The 19,556-nt window shown below is 34.0% G+C and overlaps 2 pseudogenes; one reads left to right on the top strand and one right to left on the bottom strand.

Moving 5' to 3' along the window:
- Positions 1 to 2,557: 2,557 nt before the first annotated feature.
- The window catches only part of LOC116117609, a 32,136-nt pseudogene continuing 15,137 nt past the window's right edge, over positions 2,558 to 19,556 (top strand).
- On the bottom strand, positions 8,021 to 18,447 carry LOC116117640 (annotated as a pseudogene).

Here is a 19,556-nt window from a genome sequence, read left to right as displayed (position 1 = left end):
TCAAGTTGCAAAAAATACTAATATTGGCCCGGATGCAATTACCTCCATGGCCATGTATGTCAAAATCTTATCCCCATTCAGAAATATAAAAGCCTGGAAAGCTAATGCTGCAAACCCTGTAGCCTATTTTTGCAATTTGACATTCTAATAATTTTCTTTCAATCCCTTTCAGTAGTTGAGAGATGCCATTTATCTTTACTCAGAATAGTTTTCTTGTATGAAGGAGCCAACTCAGTATAACTTTCGAAGCAATCAAAGAATATATAGCAAAAGATGGAAATACTTTTAGCCTTCTCCACCTATTTGCCTCATTTACAAACAATCAGTTTATAAAATTGATGTCAAAAGAATAGATTCCACTCATGAATCTAAAACTTTTGGAGTTGTCAATATGAGGAGACTACGAAAGCAAAAGGTTAACAGACAAGACAAGACAATTAGAGATATGGGAGGAGATTCTCCTAATTTCCCTTTGTATTTTATGTAGACGGAAGAAAAATGATAGAGTTATCGAAAAGTTTACACCGAATTTGTACACCGAATGACATGATAAAATCCTGACTGTTGATTTATTATCAGTTAATATTAATTAACGATCAGGATTTTGTTACGTCATTCGGTACACACCCATCAGTAACTGTAGCATTACTCGTAGACGAAAATATTACATGTGGGAACTGAGTCGGTGATAGAACTTAGAAGAAGCCATCTTTATCATTGAAAAAAAAAAAAAAAAATGAGAACAGTTTTGGTGGCGGCGAGATAGGCAAGCAAGAGATAAAGAATGTGAGATGAATAATCTACAGCTATGTGGAATCCTGCTGCTGTTGCTACCATTTTTTTTTTTTTTCTATTTTTTTACTGTTTATTTTAATTACTACCGGCATATTCCCATTGCTCCCCCAATTTTTGAGATATTATATTAACCCCCATTTATTTTACTTTTCTTGTTTTAATTATTAACATTTAGTTTACATTGTTGTTGTTTAATGATGCAAGATTTTTCAAAAGTAATCAAATAATTTAGTTGTAAGGCACCTTCAGAAGTGGGGTCTAATAGGAATTGTCAAATATATCTTCATAAACTCAAGAATTTTATAGATTAGCAATCATAACCTTCAATTACCTTAATGAAAGTTGTAATTTGTATTGATAAGATTGTTTTAATTAACTAAACTAATGTTTATTCTATAAATAAATAAATTATTATATCTTCAAAAATATTTTTTAACCTAATGCCCAAATTTAAAAGATGGTTTTTCTTATCTTGTAGTTATTCAATTTGTTGGCGGTAAGATAGGCAAAGGTTATTCAATAGAAAGAAAGAGCATTAAGGGTTTCTTATCTTAATGCTTTTTCTTTTGATTCCTCATTGGGTGCAAAGGTATTACGTTTAACTATGATTTATCTAAGGGTCATGACAGTGGATTGTTTTGGGGTATCTTCTCTTAGGAATTAGTTAGATGTGCACAAACTGATATAAACACCTTAATTAACAGAAAATATATATATATTGTTATGCTTGAAAAAGTAGGGCTGACGTAGAGTCTTGTCAGCATAGAGTGGTCAAGACTTGGGAAAGTTCTATGACCGTTCACACGCACCCACGTTGCATAATGACGTAAGTGGCATGCTCCTATCAGTGCAGTGGGTGAGCCCCAGGCTAGCGAATTGTTGAATATCGTCCACGTGTCCAATCCTTGCATAAGTCGAGGAAATCACTCGGGCAGGTGAGCAATGGGATGCAAAGAAGGATTTGCACGGTATCTACCCACTTACAGATTTAGTAATCACTACCTTGGTTCATCTCACTATAAATAGAAGACTTCTCTCTCATTTGCGGGATTATCCAATTTCACTCTAGAATAACTCCCTCTCTCTCTCTCTCTTGTATTCTCAAAGTTATAACTAAGCTCGTTGAACGTGACCTGACATTATTCTCTCATTAATACAATACCAGTGGATATAAGATTCGCTCTTGAGCATCCGAACCACTTTAAACATTACTTTTCACCTTTTATTTAACTGAACATTTATATATTACATGGGCTTCTAAGTCCGCTTAACCTGTCTCATGTGCGATTAGTTAGTGTCAAAATGTATATATTATATATATATAATATATATATATATATAATTGGTAAGTATGATACAAAATTGAAATAAAATTCACCAAATTCTCTTGTATATTTACACACAAATTTAATATGAAAATAAGAAGTTTCTTAAAAAGTAAAAGCCTTTTCATAATATATAAATTAATATATATTATTTCTTTATTTGAATAATTATTCCCTCAAATCATTGCAGAGAAACCCATTTGAAAAAATTCAATAATTAGGCGATGGTACTTGCAAAAGCAAGAAATTTTCAACAATGGGCTGTTATGGTTGTGAGTAAAAAACTAGAAAATTACTGCAAACTTATGTGCCGGCTTGTGGGCACTATATAGTCCTCGTTTCACTCATTGATGTCTGAACCCACTTTGCTTCTTCTTTCTGTTTCTGGAGAAAATACTGTATTAATCTTTTTATCCCCCACGAATTAAAACCCAAAAATGTCTTCACCAAGCAAACGACGAGAAATGGATTTGATGAAACTGATTTCTTTTTATATTTTTTATTTTATTTGTGGGTTTGCGTTTATTAATTAATTAATTTTTTTATTTTTTTACTTTTTATTATTTTGTTTGTTTGGGTTTGATTGATGTGAACTAGGATGATGAGTGATTATAGGTGGAGATGATCAATGATGGCAGCAAGTTCTATGTGGAATTCAATGGACCAAAGAGAGTAACAATCAATTCACTTTTATGTTTCTATGTTTTTAGATGATCTATGAGTTTAATTCAACATTTTTTATGTTTCCTTTCTGGGTTTTTATTGTTCGGTTGATTGTTTCTATAACAGTTGTAGACCAGTGTTGATGCTCAAAGTTGATGATTTAACTGTAAATGAGATGATTTTTTCCCCTTATTTTGATTGCCTTTTTCAGAATATCTGGTGGTGTTTTTTTATTTGATCACTTTTTGACCGCCGATATATGCTGCCTTTATTTAGTTAGTGTTATGTTTCCCTTAATTATGTGTATCAACGAGCTACAACTTGTTGTTCATTGATTTTCATCAGTGATATGAGTTTATTGGTAAATGAATTTGGGTAGTTTTAGTTTGGAACAAGATGATCTTTTTTTTTCTTTAGAAGTTTTATGTGGAATGTGACAGGTCCTTACCAGGGAGGTGTGTGGAAGATAGGGTGGAGCTGCCAGATGCTTATCCTATAAACTCCATCTATGGCTTTGTGAACAAGATATATCATCCAAATGTTGATGAAATGTGGTTGTTTAATTCGCTACTTTTTTGAATGATGGTTTTTTTTTATGGTTTGTGTACGGAACACAATTTGATAAGTTGGCTGAGGCCATTAATTATTTTGTTGTTTTTGAGTTTCAGGTCTGTTCAGTTGTTTAGATGTTATCAATCAAACTTGGAGCCCTATGTTTGGTAAACGTTCACATTATCATCTTTTGTTCATACATATATGCTAAATATTGCAGAGCTCTGAAATCAATTTCCTTTAACTTTTTGTTTTCTCTGTTTCTTTGCCTGTCATTTAGTGCTCTTCCCATGTGAAGTTGGTGACTGAGCTTTCTTCGCTTCAAATTTCTTTGCAGATCTGGTAATGTATTTGAAGTTTTTCTTCCTCAACTTCTCTTGTATCCTAACCATCAGACCCATTGAATGGAGAGGCTGCTGCTCTAATGATGCGTGATCGTACTACTTTTGACAAAGGTGAAAGGTATCAACTTAAAAATTACTTATGTCTCTACCTGTGCATTCCCTTTCCAATGACTGTTTGAGTATCAAATCCACATTCATTTTTCTCATTTTTTAATTGATAGATCCTTGACCAAACTGATGTGCTCTGATTAGAGCATGATTCTTTTATATTGTTTTTAGCTTGTAGGGAGTTGTGAGTTCACTCTCTAATAGAAATGAAGTGAAGCCAACAGAAATGTTCCTTGTCTTCTAACCAGGGCTCTGGGGTTGTGTGAATATTCGTATTGCAGGGCATGTTACTTCCAGAATTGAAGAATGAAACTGTTTACCTAATTTTATTCTCTGATCATAGGAGCAAGGTTGGATGCATATAATAGTCATTTTAAGCTGAGCAAGAACCACTTTTCAACTCTCTTTACTTGCTTAGCTTTAAGGAGAATTTTAAATGCTCAAAAGTTCTTCCTCCGGGTTGGAGCTGCAATGTGTTTTTCAAGTTATATATTCATAATTGGGAAGATTGGTAAGGTAGATACATTCACTGGTACATTAACCGGGACATGGTTGTATTTAGACGTGGAAAGGATGGATTAGCTGTCATTTATATTAAACATTGGAAATTATTATGTTTTGAAGAGCAGCTATGTTCGTTGCTTTCTTTACTGTATGATCTTTGCAAAGAATTGATTTACAGAATTTCGTTTACTAGGGAAACTTTGCAGTGTTCTGGTGTAATTCTAAGAAATTGGTTATATACCAGGAGAGATGAGTGTGTTTTTTTGCTGTTGGCCTGTTAGGATGTCTTTTCAGTATCAACTCTGTTCAAGGTAGCGATGTATGGTAAACCAAAGGGATGGGAATTTTGAATTTCCATCATGTTAGTTACCATCTGACAATTGTGAATTTCTTAGGCGATAAGTGAATGTCCTTTGTTTCTCCTCGGCTGCAAATTGTTTATTTTTGGGCTCAGAGCGTGTAAAAGTTAGAAGTTTTCTTGTCGGGCTATAGTGTGTTTTTGTATTTTTACAGGTGGGAAAGTAGGTTTTGAAGCATTTGTGACCAGAAATTGTAAATTGAGTCACAATCAGTTACCATTGAGTTTGACCCATATGCAACAATGTTGTTTATATTGATCGCGGCGATGCATAGATATAAATTCCGAGTTCTGACCTCATGGACGTGTGTTTGATTTTGTAGAGTACTTTGAGAAATATGCCAAGCCAGAAGATGCTGGTCAGGCCACAGAGGAAAAATCATGAGAGGAGCTGAGTGAAGATGAATATGCATCAAGCGATGGCAGTACTGGAACACCTGATCCTTAGGTGCAAAAGTGCACCATTTGTCTGTGTACATTGTATTCAGCTCCTGGAAAATGGAACCTGAAAAAACTGAAGGCTCATGGAAAAACTCCTGCCCCTTCTGTCTTTATTTCCATGGATGCTGTGTAAATTAATCAACTTTGTCTTAACGTTTCAAATTTCATACTGTTGGGACTTAAAAACTCTGCTTCTTTCTGCATAGCTTTTCACATGTATCCATATTGGTGAATGCCTGCAAAATATGTTTTAACTTTATGTCTACAATTTCTCACGTTTCTCCACAATACAGTTTTCTATCTTGAACACTCATTTGTAGAAAGATAATTGAAGTTCCCTTTTATACCTTAATATACTAAAGTAACTCTTATTAAATCTTTCTTTGAGATTATGTGTATGTGAATAAAGGTTTAATTTTTTTTTTTTTTTTTTTTGACTTGAAAGTATTTATTATTTAGGTAAATGTATCAATATAATTTTCAATTAAATGTGATATGAATATTATATTATGCCTTTACTAGGGGTGAGCGGTTCCGGGTATCCTACATTTTTCAGGAGAATTGAAACCGGAACCGTATAGTGCAGTTCCCAAAAAAGAAACCGAATCGGAACCGCACAATTTAAGTCTTAATTCAAGGAACCGGAATCTAAATGCAGGTTCCGGTTCCTTTCCCGGGTACCCTAATAAAAATCAATTACTCCCCTATTAGTTTAAAAAATGATAAAAATACTTCAAAGTTTACAAATACACCCTAACAAATTTTGATTACTTTTCATTTGTGTCCATTGGCTCATAATCCTCTAATCTCTAGCAACACTTGAATTCAATCAATTCATCACAATTCACATAAAATTCTCAATCAAACCAAAACACAAATTAATTAAACACATACTATAAACTATAATTTATATACAAATTAATTAAATTTTTAATCATTTAATTAAGTATGTCCTAATATTTATATGAATACTATAATTAATAGTATCATACTATAATCTATAATGTAATGTTTATAATTAATTATTTTAATCATTTAATTAATAATGTACTAATGTAATAAATTACTAATGTTTATAATTAATTTATAAATTATAATTAATAAATAATTATTTAACAGTTAATATTATAATTAATTAAGTAATCATACTATAAATTTATATGTATGTTATATTAATTAAATTTCTAATCATTTAATTAAGTATTGTTGGAAATTGACTATTTTTATATATAATGTCATAACTAATTTAATAACTTTTTTATATAATGTTAATTAATTACATGATTAAACTATAATGTAATGTTATAATGAATTAAGTAATCAACTATAATCTTTAATGTAACATTATAATAATTAAATTTCTATACATTTAATTAAGTATTGTACTAATGTTTTAGGAATGTTATAATTAATTAGTAATTATTTAATTAAGTAATCTTCGTTTAAATACTAATGTTATAATTAATTACGTAATTATACTATAAATTTATAATGTAATATAAAATTAATAATTCTAATCATTTAATTAAGTATTATGCTAATGTAATAAATACTGGTTTATAATATAATGTCATGATTAATTAAGTAATCATTTAATATATAATTTATATTAATTATGTGATCATACTTAATATAATGTTAAATGAATTAAGTAACATACTATAAATATTATAATTAATTAAATTTTAATCATTTAATTAGTGTTGTACTAATGTTTATACTGAAATGTTATAATTAATTAAGTAATTATTCTATAAATCTGTAATGTTATAATTAACTAAGTAATTATTTATTTTACTATAATGTTATAATTAATTAAGTATTATACTTTAAATCTATAATGTATGTTTATTAAATAAATTTTTAATTATTAATTGTAATGTACTAAATTATAATGTAATGTTTAACTTATAATTAATTAAGTAATCATTTAACTATAATATAATATGTAATGATATACTTAGAACTGATAATCGAAGTAAATACTAAGTATTATATATTTATTCAATCAAATATACTATTTATTCAAAAATAATTTTTTAATAACATTAAAACCTTTTAATTAGTCCAATTCCAATTATACCTTAATTAATCAAAACTTTAATATTGATATATTATAACTATTAGTTTTTATATGATGTAGTTATATGTAATAGTATAATTGTATATTTATTTGTTAGGTTATTGTAAAAATTTAACTTTTTCCATAAAATTTGTTTATATGTAAAATTACAATGGACCCCCCATTTTTTATAGATATTTTAGCCCAGGTTCCAAAATAGGTACCCGCTGCAGGTTTCAAGCCGAGTATCACTACAGGTTCTTTTTCTAGGTTCCGGTTCCTCCACTGGAAACCGGAGCAGAAACTGTACAATATCGGATAAAAAAAATGGACCCAGAACCTACCCACAATATCGATTCGGTTCTGGTTTTGATTTTACCACAGGTTCCGGTTCTACCGCTACCTGTGCTCACCCCTAGGCCTTTTTCTTGACATCCATTTGGGCCATTTCCAATTTATTCCTTATATATAAATACGAAATGTAGAATGTAAACGGTTGTAAAAGTGAGTAGAAAAATTATTTTAAGCTATATCTGAAGTCAAAGGAGCCCTTATAGCTCAGTGGTAGAGCGTCAGTCTTGTAACTGAAGGTCCGTAGTTCGATCCTGCGTGAGGGCAATGTTTGCTTTTTAAAATTTATTTTCTTATTTTGATTGTCTTGGTCTCAGACCAAGGGTCCAAGACAAGACAAGCTTCAGAAGTTGGGGGTTTCATCTTATTTTGACAATTAATGTGTAATGAAGCTAAAAGAAGCATGTTAAATCGAAGGACATTCATTCAGAGATAAAATGGTATGAGAATTGCTCTAAAATTGAATTGTTTACATCAGCTTTATTTGTAACTCTGTATAATTCTAATGTAAATTATCTTACATAAAATAAAATCTATGGTGAAGTAGTATGAATTGAACATTTGCAAGAAGCCTGGTGAGTTTGCTTAAGTTTCTCGAGCAGCACTGTGTCTGGATGATCTCACCACTATTGAAGTTCTAATAAAAACTGCCTTCCTAATTATGCCACTCCTATGTCAAATTGCCCTCCTCTTACCATTAGCTCCGCCCTAGTTTCAAGCACTGTTGCCTTGATAGTGCCAACTCTTGCCATGAAGATGGATTTAACTGTGCATTAGTCTTGACTGGCCTCCAACAAAGTGATTGTCTATCAACTTCTCAACCGGGGTAACAAATTCGTGATCTGCCGCCTCCAAGGCATTTGTGCATAGACGTAGGAGTTCCAAAGCAGCGGTGCACCGAGATAATGTGATGATGTCCTGATAGCAAGAGGCAAAACCAATTCTTTTACCAAGTATACACACTCTGACACCTTGAGCTCAACAGCTTTTTTTCAGTTCCGAATCCGAATGCCAAGACAACTGCTGCCCATATATGAGGCGAATGATGGAATATAGAACCACGACTGATGACAGATTTGAACCACTGCATGAGCAACTCCAGTAACTGCTCTCTTGCGAGCATAAAGCTTGACAATCCATTGAATGGATGTAACCTTGCCTGGTACTACTTCTTGCATATTTGAATCTCACAACATAGAAGATGCTTCAGCTTCTGTCTCTTGGTATATGAGGAAGTTAGTCCCACTCAAGGAACATAATAACTGTTTCCAAATTCGGGTTCCCTTATACTTCTCAGTACTTTGTGAGCACGAGGAACAATAGGGATACCGGATTGCAGTTGGTGCAAACCACCCACTTGCTAGGACCATTCTGGTTGCCAAGCTCCTTGGCCCATCAGCATGATCAAAATTGAGAAACACACCTCAAGAGTTTTAGTAGGAAAGTATTTCTCCTCAACGAATGTAGCTTCTCTACCACTCCATGATAGGTCCCTCAAGGCTGCTCTGTTATGGTACCAAGAGCTGCTTGGATTAATGGGTAGCTCAGACAAATTGCACCCAATCGCTAGGCCCATGGTTAGCCTTCCAACTTTCTCCTCAATTACCCTGAGGGCATCAACTTCTGTCATAGGTGAGTCCTTGACACCTCCCTGCATTAAAGTCATTGCTTCCACCCCAGACAAGTGAAGTTTTTAAAGGTTCCAAATTCATCACGCGAGAAAGGCCGTGGATATTATATGTGGGTCTCTCCACCAAACGAGAACAGATCCATTATAAGTTTGTGATCCACCCAATCCTTTTCACTCTCTAAGTTATCGATGATTACAAAAAGGGTATGTTTCTCATGAGTTCTTTGCGAACTCTAGAAATGGCAGCCTCTTCCTGCTCTTCGAAGCTTTTTATTCTGGTTTTCTCTGAGCAACTGTCAACCCCAACTCAACTTCTAGAAATACCAGAGATTAGATAATTCTCTCTTATATATCCCTGCTTTCGCCTCCTATCCACAAGACCACTTGTATCTTTGCTGAAATCTATAGGCAAATTCCGAAGAAGCTCAGTCTTGCCAATCCCAGAGTCTCCTGTTACACAAGCAATACCCTTTCCATACACAATCTTTGATGATCTTTTTCTCCTTGAATATCGTCCACCACTTTTAGCCCTTGGTTTTTCAGGAACGTCAGTGCTTTGCATCTCAATCTCCTTTTCTGACTCCTTCCATACCACTGGTTCTTTACCTTTCTTGCTGCCACTCTCCCTTTGCCGTTCCCTGCGTCTTTCCCCAGTGACTCTGTTCACTCCACCAATCATAAATTCTTTCCTTGGGTCAGCCTTAAGCTCAAAATAATCTCTTTCTGTGTCTCCACTAACATCACCAAAAGTATAAATTCTAACTCTGTAATTCTTTCTTCCTGCCACTAAAATCTCATTTCGGGAAAGGAAACTCCTCTTTATCCACTTTCTCTCCATTTGGTCACCGCTCCCAACACTTCTCCTCCTAACTTTGTAGCCAAGTGTGCCAGCCCTCAATATGCAATCTCTCCAATTACCTTCCTGAGCTTCCAATTTCCATTGTCAACCCGAGAGAGGCCATTAACAGCTTCCCTCCATTCCTTCTCCAATCCTCCATAGAGAACCCATATCACCCCCCATGTTTTTCCACAGTTCTCCCCTCTTCTCAACTATATCCCTGACAAGGCAATCACCTGGACTTAAATCAAAGATATCCGACCAAAATTCTTCTTGCTGGAAAGAAACGAACTCCTCATGCTATATGGATTTTTAAAAGACTTTCTTGTGAGGATCACAACCCCAAAAGAAGAACATCCATTGCTCTCTCAACAATTCCAGGTTTACGAGAATTTCTACATCGTGCTCTATCAATACAAAGCAACAATCCCTTATCTCCAATTCTGCAAGGAGCCAATTAGCAAACCTCAGTAAGGAGGGCTTGCGACCATGCACGCCTAGAAGACATCACAACTTCTCAGTCTGTTACAGTTAAGTGACACTGACACTGGATTATAGGACATTCGTAGCTTCCCATTCTTTCTATGTTTTCTCTTCTTAGCGCAAATAATCATAATCTTGGGTAATGCCATAACTAGAAAAATTGCTGTTAGAGTGCCGGTTGAGGTAGATACACGATCAAAGTTCTGGAAATCATTTAAAGCACATGCACAGGGGCCGCTGAAATATCTGACAAGTTAATCTGACATTTGCTAGAGATTCTAGATCTGGAATGCCTGACTGGAACTAAAGGTCACACTTAAAAGTCGCTATCCATTGAGCTCGGAACGTGTTGATTCTGATAGTTGACACGTTGGTGACTTGGAGAGAAAAGGGAGACTGATTTGCTGAAAGAACGCTGAAGATGATGATGACATATTCCTTGAAGTTGTGATGGCAGGACCCAAACCTGAGCTATCTTCTCCTTATCCATACTTATGAAATTTCCCGCCTCCGAAAGATATTAACCCCATGCACGCCTTCTAGAAGATAAGAAGCCATACTGAAATGGATATATAGCTTTAGTAAGCAACAAATCCCCTTGAAAGGAACAGAAATACAAGAAAAAATTGGTATTAATAAATTCTTTATCCATCATTATCATTTCAACAGTTAATCAATCAAGCATTGTCATCCTAGTCAAGAATTCACAATGATAATGGAGAAAGCATCATCATTCATAAATTAACCCAAAAAATAACTGTAAGCCACAGGGAGAAAAGCTGAACAGCATCAAATTACAAAATATTCATAACATTTAAAACAGATTCTTAAACTTGAGTACAACGAAGCTAAAAATTTTAAGAAAGGAAAGAAAACAAAACGACCTTTGGGACAATACAGATTCAGAAATTGTAGAAAGTTTCACAAACATTCATAATTGTAACTTGGTACCTAAAATGGGGATAATATATAACGATACAGACAACATTTTTCAGCTATTAGCTTCAAAGATCCATGTAACCAGATTCAGATAAAATACTAGATGAAAAGGGTAAAAAAGACAACGAGACCCTTTGCCAAAATTTGAAAAGAAACTCAATAACCATCATCACTGAAGCTTGAAGAAAGACCATTATAGATCTAAACAAGCTATTTCAAATAAGAAAGCTTTAAATGAGAGACCCACTTCTGAATATAAATAAAAAAAATTATAAATTTTCAACGGTAATTCAGATCTGAGAACTTACTCGGCTTTAAGCTTAAAATGGTATCATAATTCATGTTTGCCCCCAAATTAATCAACCCAGTTGCTTTAATCCATTGATAAACCCGAAATTTTTTTAATTTTTGACTCAGCCAAATCTTTTGAGTGTCATTTGCAACCAGTGCACCGAACTGCAAACACATAATTGATTTATAATAATCACCAAAGAAAAAAGAAAAAACACTTGTAAAAGAGTGAAAAGGGTATCTACAGTGAGCTTAAAACTCACGAGTGTTCAATCAAGATTGATAACATGTTAAAAATGATATCCAATGTAGAGTTTGAAGTTAACAGAGTTTTAGCATTAGACTGACGATAGAGATTTGATAGGGACTTGAGTTCCGAAAAAAGACTAGACAAAAGACTCGAAGATTTTTATGGAAAATGAATTTTATCAATGCTATAATAGCTTACCTTTTCAGTGGAAAAAAAATCTCAACCTTCAAAACCCACAACCACAAACACCGCACAAGCTATATTTTGTTTTCCAAAAACAAAAACACACGCTTCAGAGTAAAGACCTTGCTTCCTTTGTCTATACAAAAACACTTTCTTTTTTAATTTTGTTTAGCTTTCTAAAAGAAACAAATTGTTTTTTTTGCTCTCTCTCTGGATTTCTGTAAAATTTTTATGTCAGTGAGACTGTGAGAGAGAGATAGAGAGAGAGAGGCTGAATTGAAGCGTTGGAAATTTTTTTTTTATATAAATTATGGGACCCAAAGACACGATCTGACGAGGTATGGTTTGGTAGCTCAGTCCACTGTAACTGATTTTCCCTTTTGAAAATACTTTTGGTTTTGGATTCACATAAGGGAACTGAAACTTGGTGTTTGTCAAAATGTCCCTGTTGGCTTCTTGTTTTAAACTTTTCTGAATCTACTATAACAACTACATGGGTTTCTGTGTTCACCATTTCTAGAAGATTTGTATTTGCAAGTACATTATGTTATGGATGTCACCACTTTCATGTACTTAGCATCTTAATTATGTTAATTAAGAGCTTTTATTAGGCTAAATTTTACATAATATGTGTAATGATGAAGCGGGTTTGGGCAATGATTTGAGAATTCACTATTGGATGGATGCAATCAATTTTGTTCTGATTTTGTTGTCTAATTCATTACAACTGCCTGTGCCTGTGCCTGAGCTTGAAGAATGACAATAACTCAATTGGGAACGCAAAATCTTACTGAATTAGTATCTGATTTCTTATGCATCAAATATGGAAGCTACTTTCCATTATGTATTTGACTGACCAAAAGCCAATGAACAAGGGCTAGCTGGCTTCTCTTAATTGCCATTTCCATACATTCTCCTTTCTGATTATTCCCGTTTAAACTGGTCAGCAGCTGATATAAATATGTATTTCTTTTTTCTTCCCCAAATCATTGGTTTATAACAAGTAACAACCAAGCTTCTGTGAAGTTGACTTGAATGATATTTTGGATTGGCCCCTTTCAACATCAGTCCAAAACACTCTTTTGGTACTACTTCCTTAGCACATGCTGTCATGTGATGCCCCAACAACAGCAAATTATTTTTACGGCTCTCATCTATCACACTCCTCTCGGTTTTTCATGCAATCAATTAGTTCCATTACAAGAGAGAGTCTGTAGTGTATTTGAAGTTTGAAGTATGCAATAGAGTTTATGACCCTTTATTAGAGAGTTTCTTATTTTTCAATAGTAATAAGCAATCTTGTAAAGATAAATGAAAACCCTTCTGTATCAGGTTTGAAGTTTGAACAACCCCAAAAATTGTCCCCTTAACTTAGAAATTAAGAGTACAAGTGTGTAAAGCATAAAAGAAAATTACGAAGTTTGGAAGGTGCTCAAAAGACAAAAATTCATATGGGTTTATTTTCTTAACATATATATATATATAATAGCTCAAGAATTAATTTAATTTGTTTGGTATGTTGACACAACTCAAGTGATGGTGGGCCAAACCAAAACGCCGTAGGAGGAAGAAATTTGTCAGCATCATAAGTTTGATCAATCAACTCCAAAATTGATTGAAATTTGTCTACTTCTGAGCAACATGGACCAACTCAAACAGGCATTAATGGAGTAAATGTTGTCAGAAATCTTCAATTTCATGAGATTAGGATGCATGTCGGGTTACAAACAAACCCCATTTATAAACTTTTCAACAATGTTACTATTTTAAATTTGCATTTCAGTATTTCAAAATGTAATATTAAGTTGTTGTGAGTTGTGACAGCACTGCAGAGAACATTATCTGGAAAGTTGTGAGCTCCAGGCGGCGCAATTGCACGGTCTTCACTGCTCATAATTAGGCCCATTATCAGGAAACTGTTTAAAGAACGACATTAGTTGGCTTAATTACCCTCATTATTTGCCCAGTAATAAATGATTAAGGCTACGGATACCAATAATTTACACTGAATATCTATGAGCATGGCTTATTTATGTTTATATTCCTAATCCTATTCCTCAAATAATATTTGGTATATTATTTTTAAAATATTATTTTATTATTTTAATTATTTTTAGATCCCATAAAATTATTAATTTTATTAAATACCATTTGAAAAAAAGTTTAAAAATTAGCAAAAACATCCTCACGACTCATACTTACCAGATTTCAGCAACCACCATCGATGATAGCCAAAATCTATACAACAGCTTACCTGCCGACCATAAATGGCCGAAAGTTCACTGATTTGGCCTTTTTCGGCCAGATCCACCACAGATTTGATCATCGTTTTAGCCTTTTTCGACAGTCGCGGCCACAGCAGGCCGTGGATCTGGCCTTTTCCGGCTAGATCGGTGGTGGATCTTGCCAGAAAATGCCATAACGATGCGTTACAACACAGATTCGACCGGTCTGTGTCGTAACGCTATTTTTCGACTAGATTCTGGCGATGGTAGTCGGAATCTGACATTGCAGGTGGTGGGGGTGTTTTTGTCATTTTATACATTAGGGTGTTTAATTGAATTAGCAAACCTATGGGCTTTTTCATAAATTTTTAAATTTTACCTCGTAATACTCTCCTATCCAACTACTCAATATTATTTCCAAAATCCTATCCAAAATAATAAATCAAACGTATCCTATATTGATGAACGCGATATTCAATCAGACGTGATCACATCGAGACAACACATATCTTTTATGAATGATCGATTGCCCATCAAATATAGCGAACGCCTATGATTGTTGGATGATTGTTCATTTTAAATAGACTCTCGTCCATCAATCTCGTATGAAAATAATAATAAACTCTTGTTCATTTCTTATAGACAGACGTCTACCTCAAATGGAAGCCCATCCATACATTTTTAAAAGTATAATAATAGACATCCGTTCATATGATATGAATTAGCGTCTATTTAAAATAGACGACGGTCCATTGATAAATAAAAATTTTTATTTGCCTTGTACAGATACTAAAAGGTGTTCATTTTCAATAATAATAATAATAATAATAACAACAGGCTTTTATTGATCTCTAATATGGTCTCTAGTTAATAAAGAGTATTTCAAGATGAGCATGGAGCCATGGTAACAGTGTAATATAAAAATAGAAATTGCATTGAATTGAGCAAGAGGACAAATAAAATGGAATTATTAATTGGTATTGCATATACATTGGCTAATAGACATTTCATTTATTGTATATAGACGAACTTTCATATAAGATGGATGCCCATCCATCAATTACCCAATGTATATGGATGGCCGTCCATATAAGATGGACGAGCGTCCATTGTTTTGTTTTTAAAATTTTCTAGACAAGCATCCATCTTATATGGACGCCCATCCATAGTAAATAGACACCTATCCATATAATAAATGGGAGTCCACTGATATTTTTATAGACGCCTGTTTCGTCCATCAAATATGAACAGACATTCATAATTATTGGACAATTGTTCATTCACAAAAAACGTATTTTTTCTCCAACGTGACTGCGTCTTACTGGATGTCAAGTCCTTTGGTACATAAATTCGATGTAAAAATTCAGTGTCTGTAGTATTATTCGTAATAAATAAGCACTTTTAGGAAAAGCGCTTTGTGGGAAAGTTTTGAAGGTGTTTGGGTTAATGCCAAGCTGGAGTTTCAAAATATAAAAAGAAAGTTGAACATGGTGGTAGTATGCTTTGAACATTGTATTGGTAATAGCAAAACATTGGCCTTATCTCTTTGGAGAATTATTCAATTCAATAAAACCTTATGATTAGCATGTTGTTATGGTAAATTAATCTTATTTTAAAATCCATTAGGTTCTTTGTGTGAACACAATCACCTCAAAAGCAACAACTACGGAGTCCGGATAAAAGAAATTTATGCAACCCAATTATGAATATGATAATATGGGTGGTACCTGTCTGTTAAAATATAAAGTTATGTATACTTTTAGGAGTTTTGACACCCCATCATATTCATATACCTAACATCTTTTAAGTATTCAAGTTTGTCGTGTTGTAAAGGTTAGCATTAAGCTGAAACAGTATTTTAAACGTCTATGGCTATGGCTGCAAAGACCAATGCATTGAAATATGAACACTTTTAATTGACCTATTGCTAGTGACTAGTGAGGAACCAAAATGTAATATAAATAGAAATATAGGTGTCAAACAATTTTGACATGGTTGACTTTAAAGTTTTAGTACAACAACAACTGGCAAATTCGAATGGCCATTATATTTTATTTTTAATGCTATTGAATATAGTCATTGATTTGCACATTAATGCTTAAAATTAGACAGCTTATATGGGTATTTATTTGATATTTAATAAAAACCATTTATATACCAATTTCCAATTTGAAGTGAAAAAAGGGAGAGGGATATGTGGCATGCCAAGAGGAATAATAGTGATTATATCAAGTAATAATCACTCTATCCCTACCGATTATGCATGCTTTAGTTTATACTTACTGTGTATAAAATTAAGTTGGGCTCCAATAAATAATTGGGTCAAGTTTAAAGTAGGCCCAAATAAAACCCGGACAATTGAACTCAATGGAAGTAATTTTTAATCCCTATCAAATTGATCTATGATGGTTCTACCATTAGTGTATTGGTTTCTTAATTATCTTCCATATCTAATCCAGCTTTTAACAAAAACAGATCCATTATAAGTTTGTGATCCCACCAATCCTTTTCACTCTCTAAGTTATCGATGATTACTAAAAGGGTATGTTTCATGAGTTCTTTGCGAACTCTAGAAATGGCAGCCTCTTCCTGCTCTTCGAAGCTTTTTATTCTTGTTTCTCTGAGCAACTGTCAACCCCAACATCAACTTCTAGAAATGACCAGAGATCAGATAATTCTCTCTTATATACCTGCTTTCGCCTCCATCCAAGACCATCTTGTATCTTTGCTGAAATCTATAGGCAAATTCCAGAAGAAGCTCAGTCTTGCCAATCCCGAGTCTCCTGTTACACAGCAATACCCTTCCATACACATCTTTGATGATCTTTTTCTCCTTGAATATCGTCCACCACTTTTAGCCCTTGGTTTTTCAGGACGTCAGTGCTTTGCATCTCAATCCCTTTTCTGACTCCTTCCATACCACTGGTTCTTTACCTTTCTTGCTGCCACTCTCCCTTTGCCGTTCCCTGCGTCTTTCCTCCAGTGAACTGTTCTTACTCCACCAATCATAAATTCTTTCTCTTGGGTCTAGCCTTAGCTCAAATAATCTCTTCTGTGTCTCCACTAACATCACCAAAAAGTATAAATTCTAACTCTGATAATCTTTCTTCCTGCCAATAAAATTCTCATTTCGAGGGAAAGGAAACTCCTCTTATCCACCTTTTCTCTCCATTTGGTCAACCGTCAACAACACTTCTCCTTCCAACTTTGTAGCACATAGTGTGACAGCCCTCAATATGCAATCTCTCCAATTACCTTCCTGAGCTTCCAATTTCCATTCGTCAACCCGAGAGAGGCCATAACAGCTTCCCTCCATTCCTTCTCCAATCCTCCATAGAGAACCCATATCTCACCCCCATGTTTTTCCACAGTTCTCCCCTCTTCTCAACTATATCCCTGACAAGGCAATCACCTGGACTTAAATCAAAGAATATCGGAACCAAATTCTTCTTGCTGGAAAAGAAACGAAGCTCCTCAATGCTATAGGATTTTTAAAAGACTTTCTTGTGAGGATCACAACCCCAAAAGAGAAACATCCATTGCTCTCTCAACAATTCCATGTTTACGAGAATTTCTACATCGTGCTCTATCAGATACAAAGCAACTAATCCCTTGAATCTCCAATTCTGCAAGGAGCCAATTAGCAAACCTCAGTAAGGAGGGCTTGCGACCATGCACCCTATGAAGACACACAACTTCTCAGTCTGTACAGTTAAGTGACACTGACACTGGATTAGAGGACATTCCGTAGCTTCTCCCATGCTTTCTATGTTTCTCTCTTAGCGCAGAATAATCATAATCTTGGGTAATGCCATAACTAGAAAAATTGCTGTTAGATGCCGGTTGAGGTAGATACACGATCAAAGTTCTGGAAATCATTTAAGCAGCAGCAGCAGGGGCCTGAAATTCTGACAAGTTAAATCTGACATTGCTAGAGATTCTAGATCTGGAATGCCTGAACTGGAACTAAAAGGATCAGCACTTAAAAGTCTGCTATCACATTGAGCATCGGAACGTGTTGATTCTGATAGTTGACACTGTGGTGATCTTGGAGAGAAAAGGGAGACTGATTTGCTGAAAAGAACGCTGAAGATGATGATGACATATTCCTTGAAGTTGTGATGGGCAGTGACCCAACCTAGCTATCTTCTCCTATATCCATACTTATGAAATTTCCCGCCTCCGAAAGATATTAAACCCCATGCACGCCTTCTAGAAGATAAGAACCATACTGAAATGGATAATATAGCTTTAGTAAGCAACAAATCTCCCTTGAAAGGAACAGAAATACAAGAAAAAAATTGGTATTAATAAATCTTTATCCATCATTATCATTTCAACAGTTATCAATCAAGCATTTCATCCTAGTCAAGAATTCACAATGATAATGGAGGAAAGCATCATCATTCATAAATTAACCAAAAAAAATAACTGTAAGCCACAGGGAGAAAAGCTGAACAGCATCAAAATTAACAAATATTCATAACATTTAAACAGATTCTTAAACTTGAGTACAACGAAGCTAAAAATTTTAAGAAAGGAAAGAAAACAAAACGACCTTTTGGAAACAATACAGATTCAGAATTGTAGAGAAGTTTCACAACATTCATAATGGTAACTTGGTACCTAAAATGGTGATAAATATATAACGATACAGACAACATTTTTCAGCTATTAAGCTTCAAAGATCCATGTAACCAGATTCAGATAAATACATAGATGAAAAGTAGAAAAAGACAACGAGACCCGTTGCCAAAATTTGAAAAGAAACTCAATAACCTCATCACTGAACTTGAAGAAAGACCATTATAGATCTAAACAAGCTATTTCAAATATAAAGAAAGCTTAAAATGAGAGACCCACTTCTGAATAAATAGAAAAAAAATTATAAATTTTCAACGGTAATTCAGATCTGAGAACTTACTCGGCTTTAAAGCTTGAAAATGGTATCATAGATTCATGTTTGCCCCCAAATTAATCACCCAGTTGCTTTATCCATGATAAACCCGAAATTTTTTTAAATTTTGACTCAGCCAATCTTTGAGTGTCATTTGCAAACAGTGCACCGAACTGCAAAACAATAATTGTTTTATAATAATCACCAAAAGAAAAAAGAAAAAACACTGTAAAGAGTGAAAAGGGTATCTACTGTGAGCTTAAAACCACGAGGTGTTCAATCAAGATTGATAAACATGTTAAAAATGATAGTCCAAA

Source organism: Pistacia vera, unplaced genomic scaffold, assembly GCF_008641045.1.
Source record: "Pistacia vera cultivar Batoury unplaced genomic scaffold, PisVer_v2 Contig82, whole genome shotgun sequence".
NCBI lineage: Eukaryota > Viridiplantae > Streptophyta > Magnoliopsida > Sapindales > Anacardiaceae > Pistacia > Pistacia vera.
The sequence above is the reverse complement of the archived record's forward strand: the minus strand, read 5'-3'. Positions and strand labels throughout refer to the sequence as shown.